This window comes from Haliotis rufescens, unplaced genomic scaffold (assembly GCF_023055435.1).
Source record: "Haliotis rufescens isolate VD_foot unplaced genomic scaffold, xgHalRufe1.0.p SCAF_54, whole genome shotgun sequence".
Lineage (NCBI taxonomy): Eukaryota > Metazoa > Mollusca > Gastropoda > Lepetellida > Haliotidae > Haliotis > Haliotis rufescens.
This window is the reverse complement of record NW_025964268.1, coordinates 1294922-1322568: the sequence shown is the minus strand read 5'-3', so window position 1 is coordinate 1322568 and position 27647 is coordinate 1294922. Positions and strand designations below refer to the sequence as shown.

The 27647-nt window shown below is 39.6% G+C and overlaps 1 protein-coding gene across 1 annotated transcript in view; it reads right to left on the bottom strand.

Moving 5' to 3' along the window:
• The window catches only part of LOC124138465 (glutamic acid-rich protein-like), a 102664-nt gene that overhangs the window by 56860 nt on the left and 18157 nt on the right, over window positions 1–27647 (bottom strand). The window lies entirely within an intron of this gene.

Here is a 27647-nt window from a genome sequence, read left to right as displayed (position 1 = left end):
AGCCCAGACAGCAAAAGGGATATCTCCCAGGAAGCGCTGCTTAGTCAAACCCTCCCACAACTGTTCGGAGAATGTGAAGACTCCCCAACACTGCAGCCTTCTGCATTACCATTTTCAGAAGGGCTGTATTCCTGGTAGCAATCTCGGGTACTCTCCCAATGTCAGTCAACAGATTGGGAGGTACAAACCTAAGCCACCGAGAACAATGGGGAGTCGGACAACTTGGTACTTAGGATGTAACCATGACATTTCAAAAGCGAGATCTGCATATTTGCCATGTTTTTCCTGAACCTTGTCAATCACATTAATGTCAAAAGGGACAGATGATGATGATTATTATTATTATTATTTGCTTTTATAGACATAGAATACTACGTTTATTATCTGCATTCCTTCCAAAAGATAATGAAATTGTCTGACGGCTATGACCATCCGAGTTCCTTGTCACTGCATCTGACAAGAAGATTTGACAGCAGTCACAGCAGAGCCTGACACCATCAGTTCATGGTTGGCACTAAGTGGAGCTTCATGTTAAAAACCTGCAAAAAGTGGGAAGTCATTTGAATAAAAATGGACAATTGGAATTTTCTAAAATGACAGAGGTTATATTTCACATACGTGCCCCCCCCCCCCCCCAATACTCCAGTTTTTATTAGAACAGCCCTTGATTTAATTAAGAAATGACTACTGCAATCTTTTAACGGTATTATTTCTCCACTTTGGGGGGATCTGTTCAATCCTACAGCTTTAACTCAGAGCAGGTTCCGATGCTATGATTGCTCTGTGGAACAAAAGGCTCTCGTGTACAACAGAGATACTTAACAAGGTCCTGGTGTACAACAGAGATATATCAAGAAGACCATCCACTCTACCATCTCTCCATCCCTCCACCTGTTTCAACAGCCCAGACCTCCCCATTCTCCCACTCACCACGTACCCCTCCCCTCCCTCCTCACACCACCCACCATCTCTCTACCCTCCCATCCCTACCCCAGCCAATCGCCACAACCCACAGATAACACTCCGTCCAGGCATATATCAAAACCCATAACTCACACACACAAAACACCTTTCGCAATGAGGCATATCCTTCAAATATAATTTTTTGGCGCCTCATTCAAGAAAAAATAATGTTCAAATGCCACCTAGCAGAACAAGAAGCTATTTTGACCATCAATCACCTTGAGAGCTCTCCTTCAATACCTAATCTAGTAACATATTTCCCTGACACTTAAATGACAGCCCAGACATCCAGAGTTTAGGGATGAAGTTCTTAGTATTCTTCCCAGCATGCCGTTCACTCTTGGGTGCATGACTAAGTTAACAACAGGTCGTAACCCAACCGTCTCCGCACAGGCTCTTGAAGCCCTTGTCCTGGTTGTCGGCCAGTTTCCTGCAACAAAGCTACACACAAGAAACGTGGAGCAGCATGGTATCTACTGTATTAGCGGTCATGCTTGGGGGTTTATTTCACTTCAAGGCAAGAAACAAACACATGCTTGTTTATGCATAGGGTCCTTCTAAACTTTGCAACAGAATGAAACTGTTTTTTTAAATGTTCTGGAATGAAAATATGTCTTTTTATAAATTATTTTGTAACTCAAAATAACATAAACATAGTCTTTGAATGTTCATTGAAACATGTGGTGCCCCCTTACGCAAGTGATTTTGTTTGAAATGTGCTCCTGACTGGGTACCCGGTGGTTAGGCAACTGAAACACCTTGCACCTAAGAGGCAGCTTGGTTTGCATAATCCCCAGGGAGCTGAGAATGAAATGTGAATGCACACTGCATTCTAGCTGACCAGGGTAATGCTTCTATCCAACAGTGTATGATTACCTCTTATCATTTCTTCTAGGTAACTAAAGTCAATGTTAAACCTATAGTAATGTCACCCTATCCTCATCCTGAGTGAGTGAGTGAGTGAGTGAGTGAGTGAGTGAGTGAGTGAGTGAGTGAGTGAGTGAGTGAGTGAGTGAGTGAGTGAGTGAGTGAGTGAGGTTTTATGCCACTTTTAGCAATACACCAGGGCTTCACACCAGGGCTTCACACATTGTACCCATGTCGGGAATCGAACCCGGGTCTTTGGCGTGACGAGCGAACGCTTTAACCACTAGGCTACACGACCGCCCTTCTTCATCCTGAGGTTTCTTCAAATAGCGGAGAAATAACTTGGTCGCTAGTATCCATTCCCAGGGCACGCTCATAGAATGCCCCTGTCTTTTTTAACTTACCACAAGAGTGTTACATCACCAAAGATTCATAACATCCTTTCGATATGCATCTAATGTTGATTTTGACGGGTAAAAAGTCACAAGTATTTTACATGAATCAACCTGCAATTTCACAAATCATGTTTAATATTGTAACCCGCTGTTTTCCCACTGAGCCACTGGGGCAGGTGATTAAAGGGTGTTCACTCCTACATGTCATTGACTTCAGTTGACTGCATGCTGCATGCTCTCGTGTGCTGTCATCAAAATCATTTTATACTGCGACTACTGTATTATTTCACTGTAAGGTATCCCTATGTTTTCTTATTTTTTCTAGTATTCCATGCACTTAGTTCATATAGTTAAAACACACAACTCCAAGGTTCTGGTTGAAAATGAAAAACTGCAAGCGAGGTTTTACATTTTCGAGCAAAACTGAGGTGTGTTTTAACTAATTTATGGATGGTCTAAATGCAGGAAATATTTTGGCTTGGCCTAATTCTACAGTTCAGTGGAGGTGTATGGATACATAGCAACCCTCGATGCATAACAGCCCTCGACTGACAGCAGGTTTTGCTTAACAGGTTTCAGATTTCAAGGTCGCCTGGTAAAAAGCCACTTGCCGGAGAGGGCTGATATTTGAAATGTGTAGTTGTATGCATAATGATGGCATTGATGGGGCAAAATGACAAATAAATACTGGGAGAATTCAAATTTAAACTGCTTGACATTTAGAAATGGTTTTCCTTCAATTAGCTTTTTGTGAAAGGGCTACTTCAAAGTGCTTGGCACAGCTGTATAACAGACTTAAAAATATTGTGCATCAAGCGGAATAGATGAATGATATGATGTTTATCTCTGTAAATACAAGTGGATCTCCGAGAAGGGTTCAGGCAACTGTTTTGTCGCAGATTACACACTTGAAAGGAAAGAATGTCGACATTAAGGACTGATTTCAATGAGGAGTGTATTGATACATCAAAGCCGGATTAATTTTGCAACAGTCATGAGATCATGGCACTTAAAGAAATAACAGTATTGTGATGTTTGGTTAAATGTTTCATTTTGATCGAATGCTTTAAGCAACATTTTATCAAGGCATTATTTCTGTTTGTAACAATTTATTTTCAGAACGCTTGCTTAATGCTTTCATAAAATTGTCCAACTTCGTGTTATATATTGAAATGAAACTCATAGACCATATCATTCTCTCTTGCAAACTCTACGCATAAAAAACATTCATTTTGCCACGTGTTACCATGGTTACAGGCACCTCACATTGTAGAAAAATAAACTAATATAAAATACATCTTAAATAAACATTCTCGTCAAACAAGAAAAGACTTGATAAAAAACTAAGATTAAAAGTTTGTAAACTGCACATATGAAAAGAGATAATCCATAAAAGCATATTGCCCGAAGTATGATCGCATTCAGAACATTTAAAAAATGAGATAGCTATTCATGAACCAACAGTTTCATTGCTCAATTCTGCAGATTTTATTTTCAGGCGAAGAAAAACAATACTCCGGAAGAACCTTAGAACAAAATGTGCAACTTTTCAAAATTGATAAATGAAGACCAGACTTCGATTGTTTACCATTTTGATCAATTTTCTGCATGTCACAAAAACAGGTTGAAAAAACACATCTTGAAAGTAAATCTGGTAAACACATTTACGCCTGTCTGTATAACTGACAAATCGGTCAAAATTCTGATACAAACAAAACAAAACAGTCGCTATAAAAAGCTCTGAAAATTATTGATGTGCTGATGTCAAGAGTACCGATGTTCAGGGCTGGTCTGTCACTCAGAGTATCTCGCTATTGTGGGCCAAATGTTCCCACTGCAGGAAAAGACATGATATTTGACAGGGGCATTTCTCAACCACCTCCCACTTAAAATGTCAAGCAATAAGGCCGCCATGGGAAAACTATAGCAATAGCAGCATTGGCAGACTGACAGGGTGCAAGTTGTTGCTATCAGTCAGTGCATCGAGCTGAAATTAGCCTCGAACCCTGTGTGTACTAAGCCTCATCTTTCATCAGCCGCCAGATTGTACAAGCATCTTTAACCTAAACTGCATCATTTGACCACTGACTGAATTAGTCAGATTCTTTCTCTTTTGTTGGTGTGTGTAACGCGTGAGTTGTATTACTCTGTTGGAGTACTGGTGAAGCTTTGGGAATAGCTTACACTAACATACTCGTTCGTTATCTGAAGTACACAAACAGATATATCTTCTTGGGATGTTTGTGGAACAAATATCACATTATCTTGTCTTTCATGTTGCCCCTGATAGATTTCCAAGATAAGGATAAGCTAGGTGAGAATGTGGGAATTATCTCCTGACTGCTTTTGCTGCTGTTCCACTGCATCACACATACAGATCTGTCTCAGTTGTAGCATGGGTACCAAGAGGTATTTTGGGCATTGTGAAGGACACAAAAACATGCCATTGCTTTAGGATTAGTTGACCATATATAGGGACACCTGGAGGGATGTATTGTGTATGACACAAAAAAAGGCCACTGTTTAAGATCCAGTTCTCTCTCTATATATATGGATACCCAGAGGGATGTATTGTGTATGACACAAAAACAGGCAACTGTTTAAGATCCAGTTCTCTCTGAATATATATGGGTACCCGGAGGGATGTATTGTGTATGACACAAAAACAGGCCACTGTTTAAAATCCAGTTCTCCATATATATATATATATGGGTACCCGGAGGGATGTATTGTGTATGACACAAAAAAAGGCCACTGTTTAAGATCCAGTTCTCTCTATATATATATGGATACCCAGAGGGATGTATTGTGTATGACACAAAAACAGGCCACTGTTTAAGACCTAGTTCTCCCTATATATATATATATATGGATACCCGGAGGGATGTATTGTGTATGACACAAAAACAGGCCACTGTTTAAGACCTAGTTCTCCCTATATATATATATATATATATATATATATATATATATATATATATATGGATACCCGGAGGGATGTATTGTGTATGACACAAAAACAGGCCACTGTTTAAGACCTAGTTCTCCCTATATATATATATATATATATATATATATATATATATATATATATATATATATATATGGATACCCGGAGGGATGTATTGTGTATGACACAAAAACAGGCCACTGTTTAAGACCTAGTTCTCCCTATATATATATATATGGGTACCCGGAGGGATGTATTGTGAATGACACAATAACAGGCCACTGTTTAAGACCTAGTTCTCTCTCTCTCTCTCTCTCTCTCTCTCTCTCTCTCTCTCTCTCTCTCTCTCTCTCTCTCTCTCTCTCTCTCTCTCTCTCTCTCTCTCTCTCTCTATATATATATATATATATATGGGTACCCGGAGGGATGTATTGTGTATGACACAATAACAGGCAAACTTATGGCTGACAGTGTAAACATCAACCTGCTTGACTCACTGCTCATTGAAATACCATTCATACAGCCATTTTGACCAAACAATCCCCTTTAAGTTTACTCTTACTAAAAGCAGTGTCAGTTTTAGAGCTGTAAATTTAACCAAGCAACTTACACTGCCACCCAATCCTCTGTTTAGTAACCCTGACAACAAACAAGCAATGGCACTTTCTGAGAAATTAAAAATGAACTGAAATCTTCCCGAAGTCTGGGTGCTGTCGGCCTGACCTACACAGTGCTGATGCACCTGACAACATTAACACTGTACTACACCCAGGCTATTTCAGCTAAAAGGATGTTTTCCCACACTCCTCTAAAAATAAGTCCAACCTAGAGTGACTTGCCACAGTTTCGACATGCAAGTACATTCATATTACAAGTGTTGTGTTGTTTACCCCCCTTCCTTGCTGCATGGCTCGATGCTGATGCAGCTTCATGTCCCCTTTCTCCTCACCGGATGGGTGGTCAGACTCACTGACTGGGATGCAATTGGAGATCGCCATCATAGCTGGGATATTGCTGAGTGAGGCGTAATACAACATACAAACAAACACATAATGTCCTCCATGTGTATCAGGGCATCTACCTGTCCTTCACACATATACTGTGTCTATCAGGGCATCTAACTGTCCTCCACACATATATTGTGTGTATCAGGGCATCTACCTATTCTCTGTTTATTGTGTGTATCAAGGCATCTACCTGTCCTCCACATGTTTACTTGTTCTCTATTCCTACTGGTGTCAACAGTCCAACTTTATCACAACACCAACACTACAACATCGCTATTCCAAAATCACTACTACAGTATTAACACTACAACATCACTACTACAGTATCAACACTACAACATCACTACTACAGTATCAACACTACAACATCACTACTACAGTATCAACACAACAACATCACTACTACAGTATCAACACTACAACATCACTACTACAGTATCAACACGACAACAGCACTACTACAGTATCAACACGAAAACATCACTACTACAGTATCAACAAGACAACATCACTACTATAACAACATCACTACAACCTCAATACTACAGTATCAACACAATGCTGACTACATCTGTAGGCCTGCACACCTGACACAGGTAAGGTCGAACCAGGCCGGCCCCTGGAAGGGTAATCTGCCACAGGTTGTAAACACACCGTGTATTTCAGTCCTCTACCCTGGCAGGCAATCAACAACAGGCCCCTGTGGCCTACATAGACAGTCATTGCATCACAGCTATTCTTGCTGATCAGCTGCAAACATAAATAAGTTTGAGTTTACAAATGTATGTATATAAGTTTTTGTTTACGTGTCAATTTTTATAGGATGTAGGAATGAAGTAGTTCCATTAAAACATTCTCTAAAACTGCACTGACATCATAGCAGGAATTTGTGAAAACTTTTAGATGCTTTTGTTAGAAATAATTTACAGCAGGCCAAAAAGTATTGTTTTGCTAATCATGATGTCAGGTATGGACGAATTTGCTTGATTATAAATAGTGCTCATAGGTTCACAAACAAGCCATTCCAACAGGTGTCTGTCAGGACACTCCAGTATGTGTGAAGGGTGTGTGTGATCAGGGGGTGGGGTGTGTGTGAGCTGGGGGGTGGGGCATGTGGGTGCTGGGAGTGGGGTGTGTGTGAGCTGGGGGGTGGGGCATGTGGGTGCTGGGAGTGGGGTGTGTGGGAGCTGGGGGTGAGGTGTGTGGATGCTAGGAGTGGGGTGTGTGGGAGCTGAGGGATGGGGCATGTGGGTGCTAGGAGTGGGGTGTGTGGGATCTGAGGGATGGGGCATGTGGGTGCTGGGAGTGGGGTGTGTGGGAGCTGGGGGTGAGGCGTGTGGGTGCTGGGAGTGGGGTGTGTGGGAGCTGGGGGTGAGGTGTGTGGGTGCTAGGAGTGGGGTGTGTGGGAGCTGAGGGGTGGGGCATGTGGGTGCTGGGAGTGGGGTGTGTGGGAGCTGGGGGTGAGGTGTGTGGGTGCTAGGAGTGGGGTGTGTGGGAGCTGGGGGGTGGGGCATGTGGGTGCTAGGAGTGGGGTGTGTGGGAGCTGAGGGGTGGGGCATGTGGGTGCTGGGAGTGGGGTGTGTGGGAGCTGGGGGTGAGGTGTGTGGGTGCTAGGAGTGGGGTGTGTGGGAGCTGGGGGTGGGGCATGTGGGTGCTAGGAGTGGGGTGTGTGGGAGCTGAGGGGTGGGGCATGTGGGTGCTGGGAGTGGGGTGTGTGGGAGCTGGGGGTGAGGTGTGTGGGTGCTAGGAGTGGGGTGTGTGGGAGCTGGGGGTGGGGTGAGTGGGGGGTGGTGTGTGTGTGAGCTGGGGTGTGGGGGGTGTGGGTGCTGGTGGGGGTGTGTGAAGGAGCTGGAGGTGGGGCATGATGGTGCTGGGGGATGGGGCATATTGGTGCTGGGAGTGGGGTGAGTTGGGGGGGGGGGGGGGGTGAGCTGGGGGGGGGTGTGGGGGTGTGTGGGTGCTGGTGGGTGTGTGTGAAGGAGCTGGAGGTGGGGCATGATGGTGCTGGGGGATGGGGCATATTGGTGCTGGGAGTGGGGTGTGTGTGAGGTGGGGAGTGGGGTGTGTGTGAGGTGGGGGTGGGGAGTGTTGGTGCTGGGAGTGGAGTGTGTGTGAGGTGGGGAGTGGGGTGTGTGTGAGGTGGGGAATGTTGGTGCTTGGAGTGGGGTGTGTGTGAGGTGGGGAGTGGGGTGTGTGTGAGGTGGGGGGTGGGGAGTGTTGGTGCACGGAGTGGGGTGTGTGTGAGGTGGGGGGTGGGGAATGTTGGTGCTTGGAGTGGGCTGTGTGTGAGCTGGGGGTAGGGGCATGTGGGTGCTGGGAGTGGGGTTTGAGTGTGATCTGTGTGAGCTGTGGGGAGGGGTGTATGGGTGCTGGATATGGAGTGTGTGGGTGCTATGGCTGTGGTGTGTGTGAGCTAGGGGTGGGGTGTGAGTGAGCTAGGGGGTGGGGCATGTGGGTGCTGGGAGTGGGGTGAGTGGGTGCTGGAGGTGGGGTGAGTGAGTGCTGGGAACAGAGTGTAGGTCGCTGGGATTGAGGGTGTAGGAGCTTGGGGTATGGTGTGTGTGAGCTAGGGATGGGGTGTGTGAGGGATGTGTGTGAGATGCCGGTGGGATGTGTATGAAGTGTCCTGGGGTGTGTGTGAGCTGAGGTTGAGGTGTTAAAAAATAATAAGTTGTTCCAGTAAATGAAAAAAAAAAAAGATCTTGCCTCAGGTCTTTCTAAAAGTAAATAAAATATTTTACAATATTATATCTGAATATGCTTGCTCCAAGAGAATAATAATTGTTTTTCTTGAAAACTATTTTTTCTCAATGAAATTCACAGCCCCCACTCTTAGCTGTGTATACACTGACTGTGTGGTTCATTACAAGAGATATCAGGTCAGTCAGTCTCCCAACACAACCCCTGTATGAGACTAACATATAATCTATCAAACCTTTTATTAAATTTTACATTATTCTCCTCTGAAAAAATCCTCATGCTGATCTCATATCTGGCAAGACTATTTTTGTGATCTAGATTTTGTTTGTTTTCATTAAATACAAATATTCCACAGTCATGGTTCAAAGCAACCTTTATACACAGTACCATGTTTATCTTGATGTCAGGAATCAAAGTTGTCAAGATATTTGCTCATGTATGAAATATGGGTCAGGACTGGCTTCTCAAGATTCATCCATTCTATCTATTTCAGATAGCATCTTTACTCAAAAAATAATATTGCCAATAAAAAGCAGGGGAGAATGTTATGGAGGTGTCGAGTGTCGAGTGTTCATATCGTCAATCCATCTTTACTTCAACAGCTGTATGAACACCTGAGGACTGGAATACGCTGGCCACTACTATCTCATACCAGTGAAACTCTCCTAAATGTTTTGTTGTGCTTTGTGAAAACAAATATAAATTGAAATACATTTTCAGATAGTATGTCATTACTATGAGAACACAGACATATTATACAAAAATATATTGCTATTCATAAACAAAATGCAATATAAATATTTTTATCATATACAGGTCTGTTACCATAAAAAGTATTTATTTAGAATTAGAAATATGTTAAATAGATGTTTATAATATTATTTCTTGTTCATTTTTTATTGCACATATATTTAAAAAAAGAAGAATGTTAGTTTCTGCATTTAAAAAAATATTTATGGTATTCTAATATTGATGTTTTATATGTTGTGAGTATACCAGGGTCCTGTAAGTTGATATGTGGTGTCCGGTGCTCTGTGCTCATTGCTCTGTGTATGTTTATCAAGTGAGAGTCTAATAAACTAATTCTGTCTACAGGGCTCCTCACTTGTCTGTCTTACAGACCCTGATACAAATAAATATCAAATACAGCCCATGCAAGTCTTAATGTTTGGCAAGTCTAGATCACTGCAGTATCAGTATCAGAAAATAAAGAGAGTCACTGGGCTCCTTTTTATTATAATTTTATTAAGATAACTGAACAACTGTTTTTTTCTGTACGATATGTTCATTTCAGAGACTAGATGTTAGTCTAGGCTCCTCACGTTCAGCATCTCAATTTAACACAATAATACCACACTTATTTGTTCTATCCAATTCGCTGAGGTTAGTCAAAATAAAATCATAAATACATTTGAGCAGCTAAATATTTATTTTTTCATTTGGCATTTAGCTGTTTAGGCCAGGTATTGTAGAGGGGAAAGTAAGTCCTAATATTGTATAAAGTACAGGATGTTTAGGCCAGGTATTGTAGAGGGGAAAGTAAGTCCTAATATTGTATAAAGTACAGGATGTTTAGGCCAGGTAGTGTAGAGGGGAAAGTAAGTCCTAATATTGTATAAAGTACAGGATGTTTAGGCCAGCTATTGTAGAGGGGAAAGTAAGTCCTAATATTGTATAAAGTACAGGATGTTTAGGCCAGGTATTGTAGAGGGGAAAGTAAGTCCTAATAGTGTATAAAGTACAGGATGTTTAGGCCAGGTATTGTAGAGGGGAAAGTAAGTCCTGATATTGTATAAAGTACAGGATGTTTAGGCCAGCTATTGTAGAGGGGAAAGTAAGTCCTAATATTGTATAAAGTACAGGATGTTTAGGCCAGGTATTGTAGAGGGGAAAGTAAGTCCTAATATTGTATAAAGTACAGGATGTTTAGGCCAGCTATTGTAGAGGGGAAAGTAAGTCCTAATATTGTATAAAGTACAGGATGTTTAGGCCAGGTATTGTAGAGGGGAAAGTAAGTCCTAATATTGTATAAAGTACAGGATGTTTAGGCCAGGTATTGTAGAGGGGAAAGTAAGTCCTAATATTGTATAAAGTACAGGATGTTTAGGCCAGGTAGTGTAGAGGGGAAAGTAAGTCCTAATATTGTATAAAGTACAGGATGTTTAGGCCAGGTAGTGTAGAGGGGAAAGTAAGTCCTAATATTGTATAAAGTACAGGATGTTTAGGCCAGCTATTGTAGAGGGGAAAGTAAGTCCTAATATTGTATAAAGTACAGGATGTTTAGGCCAGGTAGTGTAGAGGGGAAAGTAAGTCCTAATATTGTATAAAGTACAGGATGTTTAGGCCAGGTATTGTAGAGGGGAAAGTAAGTCCTAATATTGTATAAAGTACAGGATGTTTAGGCCAGGTAGTGTAGAGGGGAAAGTAAGTCCTAATATTGTATAAAGTACAGGATGTTTAGGCCAGGTAGTGTAGAGGGGAAAGTAAGTCCTAATAGTGTATAAAGTACAGGATGTTTAGGCCAGGTATTGTAGAGGGGAAAGTAAGTCCTAATATTGAATAAAGTACAGGATGTTTAGGCCAGCTATTGTAGAGGGGAAAGTAAGTCCTAATATTGTATAAAGTACAGGATGTTTAGGCCAGGTAGTGTAGAGGGGAAAGTAAGTCCTAATAGTGTATAAAGTACAGGATGTTTAGTATGTTTAGAAAAAAATATAGTAGAGTAAACTGCCGTTATAACGAGGTCAAAGGGACCGCTAATGTTAGTTTGTTATAACCGTTGTTGGTTATAAGCATATATGCACAGATATACAGGAGCAAAAAGACCAGGTTGGTGTATCCGTCAGTTCAATCCTCACTTGGCATTGGCCAGAGACATGAAGTGAATTTTATTAATTATCATTTACAAAGTTAATGTGAATTTGTTCACCTAAAATGTATTTTTTTAAAAAGGTGCACAATTGTATCAAGAAAATTGAGAGCCTCTGGATAAAGAAAAATTGGTCTCTAAAACTACTGCATGTTAATTCTGACCTTGTTTGTTTAAAGTAGCGTAAAACATTCAGATTCACACACTTTCATGAAAACTGATAGAACAGCTTTTGGTCTAATCTGGCCTAGATCAATAGAATCTGCTTCCTAATGCATGTCATTACCATATTCACCCTGTTAGACACAAGAAAATATGGACTGGCATGTCAATTTCTGGAATAATGATTATTACAGATTGGTCTAGAACTTGGCCAGGGATGCTTAATACAGCCAATATGGTAAGGCCACACTATTTTAATTTTAAGTTTCAAAGATAAATTCCATTTTTTCCACACAAGATCGAGCACAATAAACATAAATATAAATAGCAACTTCAATTATTTATTTATTTATTTATTTATTTATTTATTTATTTATTTATTTATTTATTTATTTATTTATTTATTTAGTCTTGTGCAAAACAAATACAACACAATAATATAATACGGGGAAATATCAAAACTCTTTGTAGGTGTGTATTATACATACTCCCCTTAACACAGCTGTAATATTTTTTCGGAAAAAGTGTGCTCTTTATTCAAGAAAATACGGTAACATGTTTTATTATTTAAGAGGGACTATTTTACAAGCAGGAACCATAATAAAAATATATGTTCTTATGAGTAATTTATTGCATGGACCAGCAGATTATCAGCCCATGAAACTAAAATAAAAAAACGTGTGGCCTAAGCTAAATATATGTCTGTCATGTTAATGATAAGATCTGTTGCAGAGGACAATAGACAAGCCTGGTATCGACCTACTACACCAGGCCTGGGAAACTGAAGATGGTGGCAGTAATAAGCTGAAACAACTGGGAAATCTTTGTACAATGTCCAAAGGGTTGGCTTGATACACACTTTGACAAATAGAAGGCTGATTTTAAAATACTTCCTCAAATTATTCTTTTCTGAAATAAACCTTACATATGCAACATAATAACATATACTGAAGGAAAGAATAAAAGTAATGACCATAAAGCACAGCAAACATTTTGCATGAAATTTTGTTATGAGTGAGTGAGTGAATGAGTGGGTTTAATGCCATTTTAAAAAGGATTTCTGTATATCACAGTTTAGCTTGATGGTGCAGTAATGTGATGCAGATCTTAAGATATTTCCCACTTGGAAAACCCCCACAAAAATAGGTATGGTGTTGACAAATCTAGAAACATAAAAAAGGTGAATCTTGAATTCGAACCAGAAATCTTAGGTTGCTGGTTTCCAAGGGACATAACTCTGCACATCCTTAGACAACTGGACAACCTGTGCCCCCCAAGTGTGATTCCAGATGGAGTGAACTCTCTACATGCTATACTGTCCATCTTCACTGTACTATGTTGGTATAGATCATTAAAAAACAAGTAATGTTATCATGATGTTGAGCTGTATGTTCCCCTATTTCTTTTCATTGATATATTCGCATGGATACGGTGATGATCATTTAATTATGTCACTATTACATATTCAACTCTGCCAGTCTCACTTCAAGTGAGTGAGTGAGTGAGTGAGTGAGTGAGTGAGTGAGTGAGTGAGTGAGAGTGAGTGAGTTGGGTTTAATGCTGCTTTGAACAGTATTCCAGTTATATCACGGCGTGTCAGCTTTTTGTGGTAGGAAAGCCTGAAGTGATGCATGTCTGAGATGTTTACCACTTTGGTGAATCCCACGAGCATGGGAATGGTGCTGACAAACCTAGAAACATAATGGGGGGACCTGGGAATCGAACCCCCATTTCAAGGTTTCTGGAATGCCCAAGGGATGCAACTGAGCAAATTGTGGCACGCTAGATGACTGACCCACCTGTGCCCCACCTCACTGCTAAACAGCCTCGCTCGTCAGTTTGTGCCCCCAAATACCTACAAAGACAATGAATGTATATTTGTCCTTCTTTCAGTACTTGATGAATTACATCAATCACAGAATCCAACGAAACATTCATGCTTCATGTGAAACATCACGTATGCTTCAAAATTTTATTTAAAAAAAATAAAAATATTGAAAATTAAAATGCCTTTGACGTGTGATTTAAAAAAATGGGCATGAAAATCTAATTAATTTTTGCCTAATACCTGGTAGCCTCAAATACCTCTCCCATGATTTTTCCCATGTCTATCGACTTGCGGAATGGGAACGAATCCCCGACCTTCCACTCTCCGGGCAGAAGCTCTACCACCAGACCACGGAGGTGGTCTCCCAGGCATGATCAAGGGGAGCCCAGAGTGACCCTGACTTCCACCACAAATAGCAGGACATATGAGTATCATAAATGGGGAATATATTTTCAAACAAAACTTGCAGAAAATATAAAACTCTTTAAAGAAAAGAAATATCCACTTATTCTTCCATCAATGCTATAATTGAATGAGTTTTAATGATTAAAACGGCACTAAATTGAAATTTGCCCAGGTCGCATTACTTATTTTTAACTACCATCATCGTTTTATTGTTGTCATGCAACATATGTGTACTGTAAAACCCAGAGTTCACAATGAATCTCATGTACACAATGTAGAGGCATTCATAATCTGCGTCACATAAAAGCTGTTCACAATGTTCACAATGTAAGGTTCATGTGTCTTTCAAATCTTGCTGACTCAGTACTAAGGGATATTCCTTTTCTGCAAGGATCATAACCATTAAATATGCATATAAAAGAGTTGATCGACTGGATAAATATCAACAGAAATGTGAGCACAACAAACAACAATGACACATTCCATAAGTGACTGAATGTGACGGCACATATTCGCTCAAGATGAATACAGCATGCAAATAGCCACCAAGTCGTAAAACACTTGATAATAGTCTTTCTCATAAATCTTGGGTCAATGATGCATGTCAGCATTGATTGTTATGATAAGAGGGTAAAATGATGGCTTATCATAATATGAGCAAATTCTGGTATTGATCTCGGCCCAGCTGTTTACGATGTCTACTCTCCTTCATCAATAGATGGAGCTAGTGATGTGGTACTTCCTCGCAAACAAGTGATGATTTAAGAGTTAGTTTTTGTGGTATTGAGAGTCTGGTTTGTCTGTAGTTGGCAGTGATATAAAATATTTGCATCTTGTAATGGAATACCGATTTTAACTCTTAAGATCTCATAAATATCCCATGAGCAACGATCATGCATGTCGTAAAGAAGTATAGCGTATTCTTCTGTTTTCTTTGATGTCTGAAGAACTGCATACACATCTGGATGAGTTAAAGGCTAATATATATTCTCTGCATGTGTTGCTTGCTTTCATGCAGTGTCTGCTGACTTGTTGGAGACTTGCATGAAACAGTACCTTTAAGTAGTGTTTAGTTTGTTTGATGCCATACTCAGCAATAATTCAGCAGTCTGTAAATAATTGTTTGTTTGTTTGTTTGTTGTTTGACGCCACACTCAGCAATATTAGTGATATATGATGGTCGTCCGTAAATAATCGAGTCTGGACCAGACAATCCAGTGATTGACATCATGAGCATTGATCTATGCAATTAGGATACGATGACATGCATCAACCTAGTCAGCAAGTCTGACAACCCTGAGACGCCCTTTACATTCTCAACCAGGATCTTCACAGGTCCAATAAATAGTCTGGACAATCCAGTAATTGATCTCAAGAGCATCGACCCATGCAACTGAGATACTATGAAATGAGAATCGACCCACGCAACTGAGATATGATGACATGAGCATCGATCCAAGCAACTGAGATATGATGACATGAGCATCGACCCACGCAACTGAGATACTATGTAATGAGAATCGACCCACGCAACTGAGATATGATGACGTGAGCATCGATCCATGAAACTGAGATTCGATGACGTGAGCATCGATCCATGAAACTGAGATATGATGACATGAGCATCGACTCACCCAACTGATATCAGAGTATGAAACTCACAAAAATTTCAGCCAGACCACAGGACTGGCTAGCTGAATTACTTGCCAGCCATGACCAAAACCTGCCTGCCCACTATAATCATATGTTTCTCAGGATAAGCTAACGGGGTTTCTTTTTGGTTACATTTTATCATTCATCTTTACATGTGAATTAATGCTTATCATCGGGAAATATTTAGAATATTTTCACATATGAAATATAACCCGACCGTCGGGCAGGGGGATTTGATAATCTGGCAGCCCGAGTTGAAATCAACCCATCTCGGACGGTCGGGCAGGCAGGTATTTCGAACACTGCTGATATATGATGACATGAGCATCGATCCAAGCAACTGAGACATGATGACATGAGCATCGATCCAAGCAACTGAGATATGATGACATGAGCATTGATTCACCCAACTGAGATATGATGACGTGAGCATCGATCCATGAAACTGAGATATGATGACATGAGCATCGATCCACACAAGTGAGATATGATGACGTGAGCATTGATTCACCCAAAAACTGAGATATGATGACATGAGCATCGATCCATGAAACTGAGATATGATGACATGAGCATCGATCCACACAAGTGAGATATGATGACTTGAGCATCGATTCACCCAACTGAGATATGGTGACATGAGCATCGATCCATGAAACTGAGATATGATGACGTGAGCATCAATCCACACAAGTGAGATATGATGACACGAGCATCGATCCATGAAACTGAGATATGATGACATGAATATCGATCCATGAAACTGAGATATGATGACATGAGCATCGATTCACCCAACTGAGATATGATGACATGAGCATCGATCCAAGCAACTGAGATATGATGACATGAGCATCGATTCACCCAACTGAGATATGATGACATGAGCATCGATCCACACAAGTGAGATATGATGACGTGAGCATCGATCCACACGAGTGAGATACTATGAAATGAGAATCGACCCACGCAAGTGAGATATGATGACATGAGCATCGATCCATGAAACTGAGACCATGACCATCGATTGCATTTAAGATACTCCTGATACACGATTTCAAGTTGCACAGTGCACACCAGCCATACCAGCAGATAACCATTAGAGATTCACCATATGATATTCTGAAGGGGATGGGGGATATACAGACTCCTCAGATTTTACACACAAAAATAAATTTCCCACTGAACCAGAACAAAATTGTTGTGAAAGTTCTTTTTTGTTCTCTGCCTCCTTTTCCAACAAAATTGTTTATTTTCCAAAAGTCACTGACAAAATAAGCCCTCTCTAACAACACTGAGCATGTATAGTTTAGCAATATTCCAGCAATATCATGGCACGGACACCAGTAATGAGTTTCACACATTGTGCCCATGTTGAGAATCAAATCCGTATGAGCGAACACTTTAACCACTGGGCTACCCTCTGTCCCCTCTAACAAGAAACCCTAGCTGGTGGGTCCCCAAATCAGCTTTTACAGAAACATTGACACAGTGAATACTGGAAATCTCTTGTCCTGTTACCCCCATATAGCAACAATAGATATCTTACATTAAGATTACAAGGAAAGATTCATTAGCATCAACATTATTTTTGTTTCTGTATTTATTATCCATCATCTCTCTTGGCCCTAAACAACCTCAAAATATTATTCTTGAAATGTTGACAGATGTTACGAAAATACCTTGCCTTTGGCAATAGTCTGTGGAGTGTGTCTATCCAAACAAGGCCAGTATTGTGTGCACACTGTGACAATTCCCAACATTATCACAACAAGTGACACAGCTGTCACTCAAATTGAAACCATTATTTATGAATAATGACGTCCCGGGCAAATTCAGCGTCCCATCATGGTCAAAGGGAGAGAACTCTTGCAGCCAAGCTTCTCTGCTGAAACTCTGCAGTCCAAACACTCCGAGCAGGTAAATCTATGGCTTTAATAACATTAGCTTATTGATTTTTGTTTTACAGAGGGTATGGCTTTGTCAAAATAAAGATACATATACATTTGCTTAGCTCAATATATTTTATTTAATCATTCAAAACTGGCTTCCACAGGAGATATATATAACTTAAGAATGAAGAGATCTGATTGATTCACGTGATCTTGATAAAATATTATGTATCCTGCCTTGGAGGGAAATGAATTTCTCAGCATGAGAATAAATCTCATAACCCGCTACAGACAAGACTAAGAGAACTTATTTCCTGCTTTGAAAGCAAATAGCCGCACGCTGTTTCTGAGCCATGTGACAAACACATTTAACCTCAGCTCAACCTAACAGCTAATTTTGAACTTGTTTAATTCTTTTACAATGTCATATTGAAACTTGTCATGTAAGATAAATTCATTGTAGCAGTAAAAGGAGGGGTACAAGGGGTGGTTTTATGCATCTCCAGCTCGTGGTATAAAACCTATAATATAAAACGTGGGATGCACAAAACCACATGTACCCCTCGTTACTGCTACAACTAATAATGTATCCTGTCTTGAAGGGAAATAAATCCCTTATACCCCGCCATGAAGAAGACACTGTACATGGATTTCTGAGTGGGAGAATACATCCCTTGTACCCAGCTTTGAAGCAAAAAAATTTCTGAGTCAAAACCTCAGCTCAATTGAACAGCTGTTTTCTATCAATTTTGAATTTGTTTTAATTCTTTTACTATGGCAGATAAAAACATATCAGTAAGATAAATTTGTTGTAGCAGTATCACGAGGGATCTTATGCATCCCGTCTTAGCTTAGCCTAACGTGGGACGCATAACCACATGGACCATTCATGTTGCAGCCACAACTTATAATACATATCTTAAGAATGATTTTTTTGTAAGATATGATAACAGCAAGTCTTTGACTAAAGTTTATTTTCTCCCGTAAAATAAGCACATACAAGTGGCAAAAAAGTCATCCTGGGTCATGGACTTTTTAATATTTGTAACGTTATTTTTTTTATAGCAGAAAATAGCCACGATTTACATGTAACCCTGACAACGTGACTTGCTCATACTTAGGAAAATTGGTCTCTTTCACTTGTATCAGCCACACTTAAGTACTTGATCATGTCCGAAGTCAAGGCTAGTTGACAGCCATTAGAATATGATAATGATGTGTCAAAACTAATGGCAACTTCAAAACCAACTTTAAAATCCAGTGGATGACTTCCGGTTGTTATCCTGCCTCCTTTAATTTTCTTTCAATTTGCACATAAAATCATTTGTGTAAATTTATTGCAATAAATAAAACAATAAATGGATATGCTGAAAGTGCTGACTTTATTAATTACCCCAGTCAATGCATTAGTGTGCACTCAATTTTCTTCATCCACTCACTAAGGAGTAGACAACTCAAGCTGCTTGGGAGGCGCTAGGCTAACGGTCACATAACCATCTCATCCTACCGGGTACCCATTCACTGCTGGGTTATCTGAGGCATATTTCGACAACAGTCACTTGCCGAAAGAGGCACATGCTATATGTGCTTCAGTGTGGGGCAGGACCAAAGCCCCAAATTCCAAATTCAGTCACCCATCCAACTACACTCTGTGACCAACATTGAAATTCACCTGATTTGTGACCTGAACGCTGTGCACAGGACCATGTGCCACCAGAGGACGTGCTCCAAAAATATGAATGATCATATTGATCATAGCATTCAAAAGACATATTTTATTTGTTCTCTTACAATGCAATATTTCAGCTATGGTATATAATGGCCGCCTGTAAATTATCAAGTCTGGGCCAGATAATCCAGGGATTGATATTGTGGGCAACGTTCTTCCTTTGAGATTCTATTACATCAAATCAACATCAGTCCTTCGGCCAGCAGTTTTTGTGAAGATTGAGTGCAGATTGAGCAATTTGGCAGCTGTGATTAGATGAAATTGTGTAAGATGTTTAATGTCTTTTTAAATTTACATCCATCCAGTACTTAAAATTGACCTTGTTTTTCAATATTTAGAGGTCTTTTTAAGATGCTGACTTATGCTGAATGTGATCACAGATATTTTCAAGCAAGTGACATTTGGTGCGGAAATGGGGTTGGTATGTTTTGCTTCCTGTACTTGGAAAAGGAACTGGATAAGCTAGCTTAACTTTGTGATTTTATTACAGCTATAAGACCAGTCTGCATTCATGTCATGTCATGTTTGTTGAATCCTTTACTATTTTCAAAAAAAACAATATAATGTAACTTTTGATGTCAATGAGAAAACATTTGTTTTTGTGTTACAAATGCCAACATTATCTCCCTCTGTCTCCCAGATGCCAACATTATCTCCCTCTGTCTCCCAGATGCTAACATTTTCTGCCTTTGTCTTTCAGATGCCAACATTATCTGCTTTTGTCTTCCAGATGCCAACATTATCTCCCTTTGTCTTCCAGATGCCAACATATCTCCCTTTGTCTCGCAGATGCCAACATTATCTCCCTTTGTCTCCCAGATGCCAACATTATCTCCCTTTGTCTCCAAGATGCCAACATTATCTCCCTTTGTCTTCCAGATGCCAACATTATCTCCCTGTCTCCCAGATGCCAACATTATCTCCCTGTCTCCCAGATGCCAACATTATCTCCCTTTGTCTTCCAGATGCCAACATATCTCCCTTTGTCTCGCAGATGCCAACATTATCTCCCTTTGTCTCCCAGATGCCAACATTATCTCCCTTTGTCTCCAAGATGCCAACATTATCTCCCTTTGTCTTCCAGATGCCAACATTATCTCCCTTTGTCTCCCAGATGCCAACATTATCTCCCTTTGTCTCCCAGATGCCAACATTATCTCCCTTTGTCTTCCAGATGCCAACATTATCTCCCTTTGTCTTCCAGATGCCAACATTATCTCCCTTTGTCTTCCAGATGCCAACATTATCTCCCTTTGTCTCCAAGATGCCAACATTATCTCCCTTTGTCTTCCAGATGCCAACATTATCTACCTTTGTCTTGCAGATGCCAACATTATCTCCCTTTGTCTCCAAGATGCCAACATTAACTCCCTTTGTCTTGCAGATGCCAACATTATCTCCCTTTGTCTCCCAGATGCCAACATTATCTCCCTGTTACTTCCAGACACCATGGTTAACCTATAAAGTTGAATATCACTAACATAACATAATAAGGTATTACCTAATTCACTCCAGAAAGAAGAACAATGGAGAAGCAACAATATTGCAATATTTTCCATTTGTGTTGAGATTATACAAATAAGAAAATATTATTAGATCAGTAAAATGTTTATTCAAATCTAATCTACTCTTTCACATTTTGACAGTAGACATTTTCCAAGTCCCTCGAGCAGAAATATTTTGATTAATACAAAAATCATGCATTTTTAATCTGAAACACAGTGTACAAATCTGCCCAACGGGATAACAAAGCAATAAGCCTGTTCTAAGCAGAGGCGTACAAAGTCTAATTCATTATAACAATACACATGCCATAATGGTAAACAAAAATATATAGATGTCAATGTTGCCTTTTGGCGCTACATATTAAAAAGACACATATGTACACAAAAGTATCGTTACTTTTTGCAGAAATCTAATGACAGCAAGTGGATACAAGGATGACGCACAAATTTGACAAACACTACAGAATATTCAATATAAATCTCTGTATATATCCAAATGTTGACATTCAGGGTATGTTGTCATGATATTAGTCTGAATGGGGCTCCTGCTGCTCTGAACAGTACTTTAGTCATATTACAACAGCATGCCAACTTGATATGGGAGGAAAGCCCCAAGAGATGAAGATGTGGACATTTAGCTCTTTGGTGAAACCTGCAAGCATGGGTATGGTGCTGATAAACCTAGAAACACAATCACGGTAAACAAAGGACTCCAACCCATGGCCATAGGTTTCTGGTATGCCTAAGGGACACAACTCTGCACAGCGAGTTACAGAAGGGAAATAATGTGAGTATTCTTTCTGGCAAGTCAGGACAAATAACCTGATGCTCAATCACATTTTTTTATACAGATTCCTAACAGATTCCTTACAACTCAACAGAAAGGGAAATTAAAATGTAAACATATTTGTTTCTTCCCTTGCAATAATTTTCAAGAAAAAAACTAAAAAATTATTTTGACAAGGGAAGGGAAGTAACTCTGGCTTGTCAGTCAAAGAAATATTCCAGCAGCAGGTGAAGTTCTTTCATTTGTCTTTATTTCTCCCAGATTTGTAACAGCAAAACAAAACAAAGCTGCATGTAATCAAAAGGTCTTTACCAGAATCTTGGATCTCAGAGTTTTACACTTTGGTATGGCACCGACTGCTCAAGGATATAATCGGAGAATGTTGCACTCAATGGAACCAAGCATGGCTGAGTACCAAAAGGTGCAGTGTGAAGTATAAGCGTCTGGGGTCACACCACTGCCAATCAAGACAACCCTTCCCTTCACACGTGTTCTGTTATTGCCACCTCTGCACATCCATGTTACACAGTTTGATTTTTATCATTGACATTAACCTCTATTTGACTAGTTTCTTCAGCTTTGGTAAAACTTTAGAAATAAATGCGTGTTTATTCAACATATGGAAGGTGTCTTGTCTACATATATTGTACAAATGTACATTTTCTACAGATTTCTGTAAATGCACAAAACACCCAAAATACAACTGAACAAGCAATAACGACAGAGGACATACCTTCAGTAAAATCAAATAAGGACAACACTTAGACAAAATAAAAATCTCGACAACAGACACTTTGACATGGTAAACGATATTTTTGAAAAACTTAAGAAAAAACATACTACAGTTAGCAGATTCTGCTTATTTCTGTCTATGAAATCAAACTAAAAGTGTAAAAAGCTGTTATTCATGTCCTCGTAACAAAAAGCTAAGAAGTTAAAATATTTCACTGCTCTTGACACCCATCACCAAACTACATTTCAAGCCTGCATAGCTAGAATAACTCTCTCAGTCGACCTAAAACTGGATGCATGTTCGAATCAGTTGAAAAGGGGCATTCAGGAATGTACTATTAAATAATGCAAAGACTTCGGCCATATTTATTGGCCGAGAAGTGGTCACATGTCATTTGGCAGAAACACATATGGACTCCAGTCAGGTCTGATTACCCAGGACTGGTATTCCAATCAGATATCTCGGTTTGTTGGAACCTCATGACGTTATTGTAGCTAACATACTTTGATATATTGAATCTGCTTTTGTCTTTTTATTATATATTAAAACAATTATAGACTATATATGAGGTCAATACCAGTTATGTATGGACCCGAAAAAGCATACATATTAAGTCCTCTGTCTAAAGTGTTTTTTTCAGGGTTTATAAAAACAGGTATTGACCTCATATATAGTATATAATGGTAAGTAGTAACCCCCCAAATTTTAAAGAACTTATGATATACATCAGAGGTTCAAGACATGACTGAAACCTAGCAACTTATCCCTGTTCAACCCCAGCATCAAAGATGCAGTAAGTTCAGAAATGTTAAAGCATTGCAATACAGATAGATGCCAAGCCCATCAAAACACGCCACACTTGTTGACTGTACGACGTCAGGTGCTATTGCACACCTTGTATATAGCGACAATCGGTGAGTATCATATCTTGCATGACTATATGAAAGTATGTACCATAATGCAAAATATACATGAAAATGAGTAACATGTACCATACAATATCATCATCATCATCATCATCATCATCATCATCATCGTTAACTACACTTTTTAACTAGATTCATATCATCAACATCGTCATTGGAAGTGTTAACTACAATTTAAAACTAGCCGTATATAATGCCATAATCACTTCAATGACTTCAGTATTCCCTGATAAAAAAAAATACTTCAAGCAATATTTCTATGAATCCAACATGGAGTTTAGGATGGGGGAAAACTGAGGGTATTCCACAGTGAGGAAAAACAGTCCCTTACTTCACGAATGTTCTGACAGCACCATGAGATACACTGAGGGCTGTAACCATGGTAACAAGGACACAATTAAAGGAAGGAACCTTAGATACAGTAGTGTTTCACTTTTTTTAGGATGTTGTGTGTAACGATCCACACGGTCAGGGTATGCAGGTCATGTAAATACCCTCCACCCATTCATTAAGTCGGCGCTTACGATCAGCATAGGTTCATGGGGACGTATTTTAGTATTATAATTTTAATCTTGGAATCCCTACGATTTGTCCACTTGCCAAAGATAGGGTCACTGGGATTGTACTGAGAAAGGGCAGCATACAAAAATACAAATACCAGCAGACATCCGGGACAGAGGATACACCGCTGTTACAACAGGACAGGTATCCAGCATGTTGGAAACACGAAACATTCACGGACGTGGCGTCAAACTTCGTTGAGGACAGTCCTTTGTTCCTAGACCTACAAGATTGGAAATGATACGAATGATCGGAAGGAATGTTTACAACTGCTTTTATGTTTATGTCACTCAAAAGAGTGAGTGAGTATTGTTTTATGCCGCTTTTAGCAATATTCCAGCAATATCACGGCGGGGGACACCAGAAATGGGCTTCACACATGGTACCCATGTAGGGAATCGAACCCGGGTCTTAGGCGTAACGAATGATCACTTTAACCACTGGGCTACCCCATCGTCTCCTTCCACAGATTGAAATTAAGTGTTTTGAAGCAGTGATAAAATATCCTGTTTGGTCCAAGAAAAACCTCCCAAGAATATTATAAATTGTGTATTTTGAAGAAAATCTGTCTCTGACAAAAGATCCCAGGTATCCCCGAGAGTATTAAATGGTGGACCCATTGGAGATTCAAGTTATGCTCTTATTTTGAAGTAAACAGTTTCACTGCATAGTTTCACTCAATATAAGTTTCCTAATTGCCTATCTTACTGCATCTGATATATAGGCTTGTTCATGTTAATGTTTGGCCAATTCTTATTTGCATCAAACAATACTAGCTTCATCTTGATTCGGGCTGGGGTTTTATAAAATAAAATAAACTATCCCTAAAAATGCTTGACAAAAATAATTATGCTTCATATTGTTGGAAAAGGAAGAAATTGTCTGCCACAAAAATTACATTGATGCAAAGTGCTTACTAGAAAAAAACCATTTTGGCTCATATAAAAATATATCTGGTTTTGCAGCTGTAGCTGAACAAATATCGAGTCTCCAGCCCCCCAGCCACCAATAAACAATATGAAACTGCCTGTCCCCAAGGTGCCATCTGGCAATCTCTCCATGGGTCAGTAACGGCAGGTGGACCACGAGCAAACCTTGATCTTCAAATTAAAATGATGGATGTGTGGGTTTGGGGGCAAACTTGATCTCACAGTTTCTTCCCATCTCATTTAAAAGTCTCAACACTCATTGGCTGATTAGAAAGTTCACCGGACACAAATTCCTATGGCAGTGACCTCCCACCAGAGAGGTACAGCATTGGTGTAAAACATCTGATTTTAAAGGTACTGTGTTTCTGCGTATTTCTACACCACCTCTGTCTCGGTCTCATTTGGAAACTTAAATCCTCACAAAAGAAATGTTCCCTGTAAGTACTATTCCCCTTCTTGGTGTATATGGCAGGTCGCTAAGAAATGACATGTATCCACAAGACGAGTGACCTTTATTATTCTCCATACAGAACTGTCTGTTCACATATGTTTTCAAGATCAGAAATCAGGTATGTTGTTCCGAATCTTCACTTCCACCTTCGGAGATTTTAGAAGGGTTTGCAAGAAATGTGATGAAGGGAGGTGTTAAATTGTAGCAAAATATCTTAATTCAATATGATTGGGTAATGAACAAAAGCTGAAGTGTCTTAACATAGCTTTCAGAAAATCACCCTTCATTTGTCACTCACTGAAAAGGTCAAAGTCGAAATGTCTTTCCTTACCAACAGAAGACACATCACCTCTAGCTCAATATGTGGAAATCATTTTGTAGGAATAGTATCAATAGTAATCAAGTTCTGTCCCCGGGAGTCCCAATCCCATGTCAGACTATTTTCCATACAAAAAATAAAAATAAAACACTTAAACCCTAAGTAGCAAATGAAATGCTTCATGACTGTGTGCAGTGAATAATGAGGAAATACTGAATGTTTTTTTCATTCTTGTCTTTCTTTCCACTGCGACAAGTGAACATTCTGATGAAAATGTATAATATGCAAAGGGAGATAACTGCATGCAATGAGTCCGTCACACCTAAATTAGTTTCAAACTGAATACATTTTACATGTCAAAGGATAGAGGAAAAAGATTTTGCTACACCCTACACAAAGAATAAAAATGTCCCCAAAACGTCTCAAAATAAACATTTGTCTGTTTCAATAATGACATTCATCCATTTGTATAATAAAACCTTTTTGTGAGATCATGTAAAATTAATGTTAAATGCCCTCGGCATATGGCCAATGAAGATGAAGATGACACAATGAATGGATGACAGCGCTGTAACTGGTAGACTATGGCACAAGTGTTGGGGCTGGAGATGACACGATGAATGGATGACACGCTGTAACTGGTAGACTATGGCACAAGTGTTGGGGCTGGAGATGACACGATGAATGGATGACAAACTGGCCTTCACGAGGGGCATACACACCTGGGAAAATGTCACTGCTGACTGTAAATTTCCACATAAAATAGCTTCTTTTTAAAAACTCTATTGATTTTCTGACAAATTTCTTTAATGTGTGACATATTCAAGGTTTTATGATACGTAATTCTTGTGTATCTGACACAATAAGTTCTTGAAATACTCGAAAAAGTTCTTGATACATGTCATAATCGACACAAAGAATTTGCCAAGGAAATCTAAATTAAGACTGATTATTTACAATATTTTTTAGAGACACTGACTGTTGCTCCACCAGTTGTTTAAAAAAACAACAAATCTAATAACTTAAATGAGACTGAAATAACTTTCATAAGGTAGGAACTTGGAATTTCGACAGTTCAATGGATCGCTGTCGCAATGTGTAACTGGCATGACAACACACCATCCAATCAGCTGGGCGTATTTCTGTCTAGCATCTACTGCAGTCTACTGTATTTGACAGCAAACAAGATTGTCGGGGCAAGTAAAAAAATAGCAGGGTATCAATTCATTTTAAACGACTCCAAAATTTAGAAAATGATCCCCCCAAAGTAGGTGGTGAGTCATTATGAATCCCATTGTCACAAGACTATGTAAAACCCTTATACTCAATGTGAAATAACTGAAATTGATCATCTAATGGCATATTTTGTAACTGTTCCACGGCAATAGTTTTTCATCTTCCCGAGGCAAGAGAGATAACTGACTATAAAAGTCCAGTTTCCACCCTTGCTGAACTTGGCTCGTATTATGGAGTTACAATTTTGCTGGACTAACGAGTCAATGCATAGTCCAATCACAATCGCGCACCGAAATTGAAAACCGGTTTGTTAACTGTCGATTGCAGGATTTGCAAAGCGTGTGCACCACCAACTCATTGTCAGCAGTTATTTTCCAAATCTTTTCATGTTTTTAATCAAGGTGCTCACATGATTTGATGCATTTCACGATGTAAGACACGTTTTATCACAATATATGATTATCGATCAGATTGTCCTGACCAGGGGCCACCATTTTATGTGAAGCAATGGCAAGTGATCCGAGACGTGGAATCTGATTGGTCCATAGGAGAGGCTTAGAAGGGACATAACTGATAATAGCCACTGGTGGCGCTACTATCGAGCCCAGTAATTCCAGCCTAGTTCGGCAAAGGTGGAAACTGGACTTTTACAGTCAGTTAACTCACTGAGATAAACCACACTTAAACATCCTTGGTATATAACTATTATTTTTGTGTGATTTAATACTTTTTTAAACAAAGTTGTGTCATTTTGTACAAATGTAAGGCATTTCAAGTTAT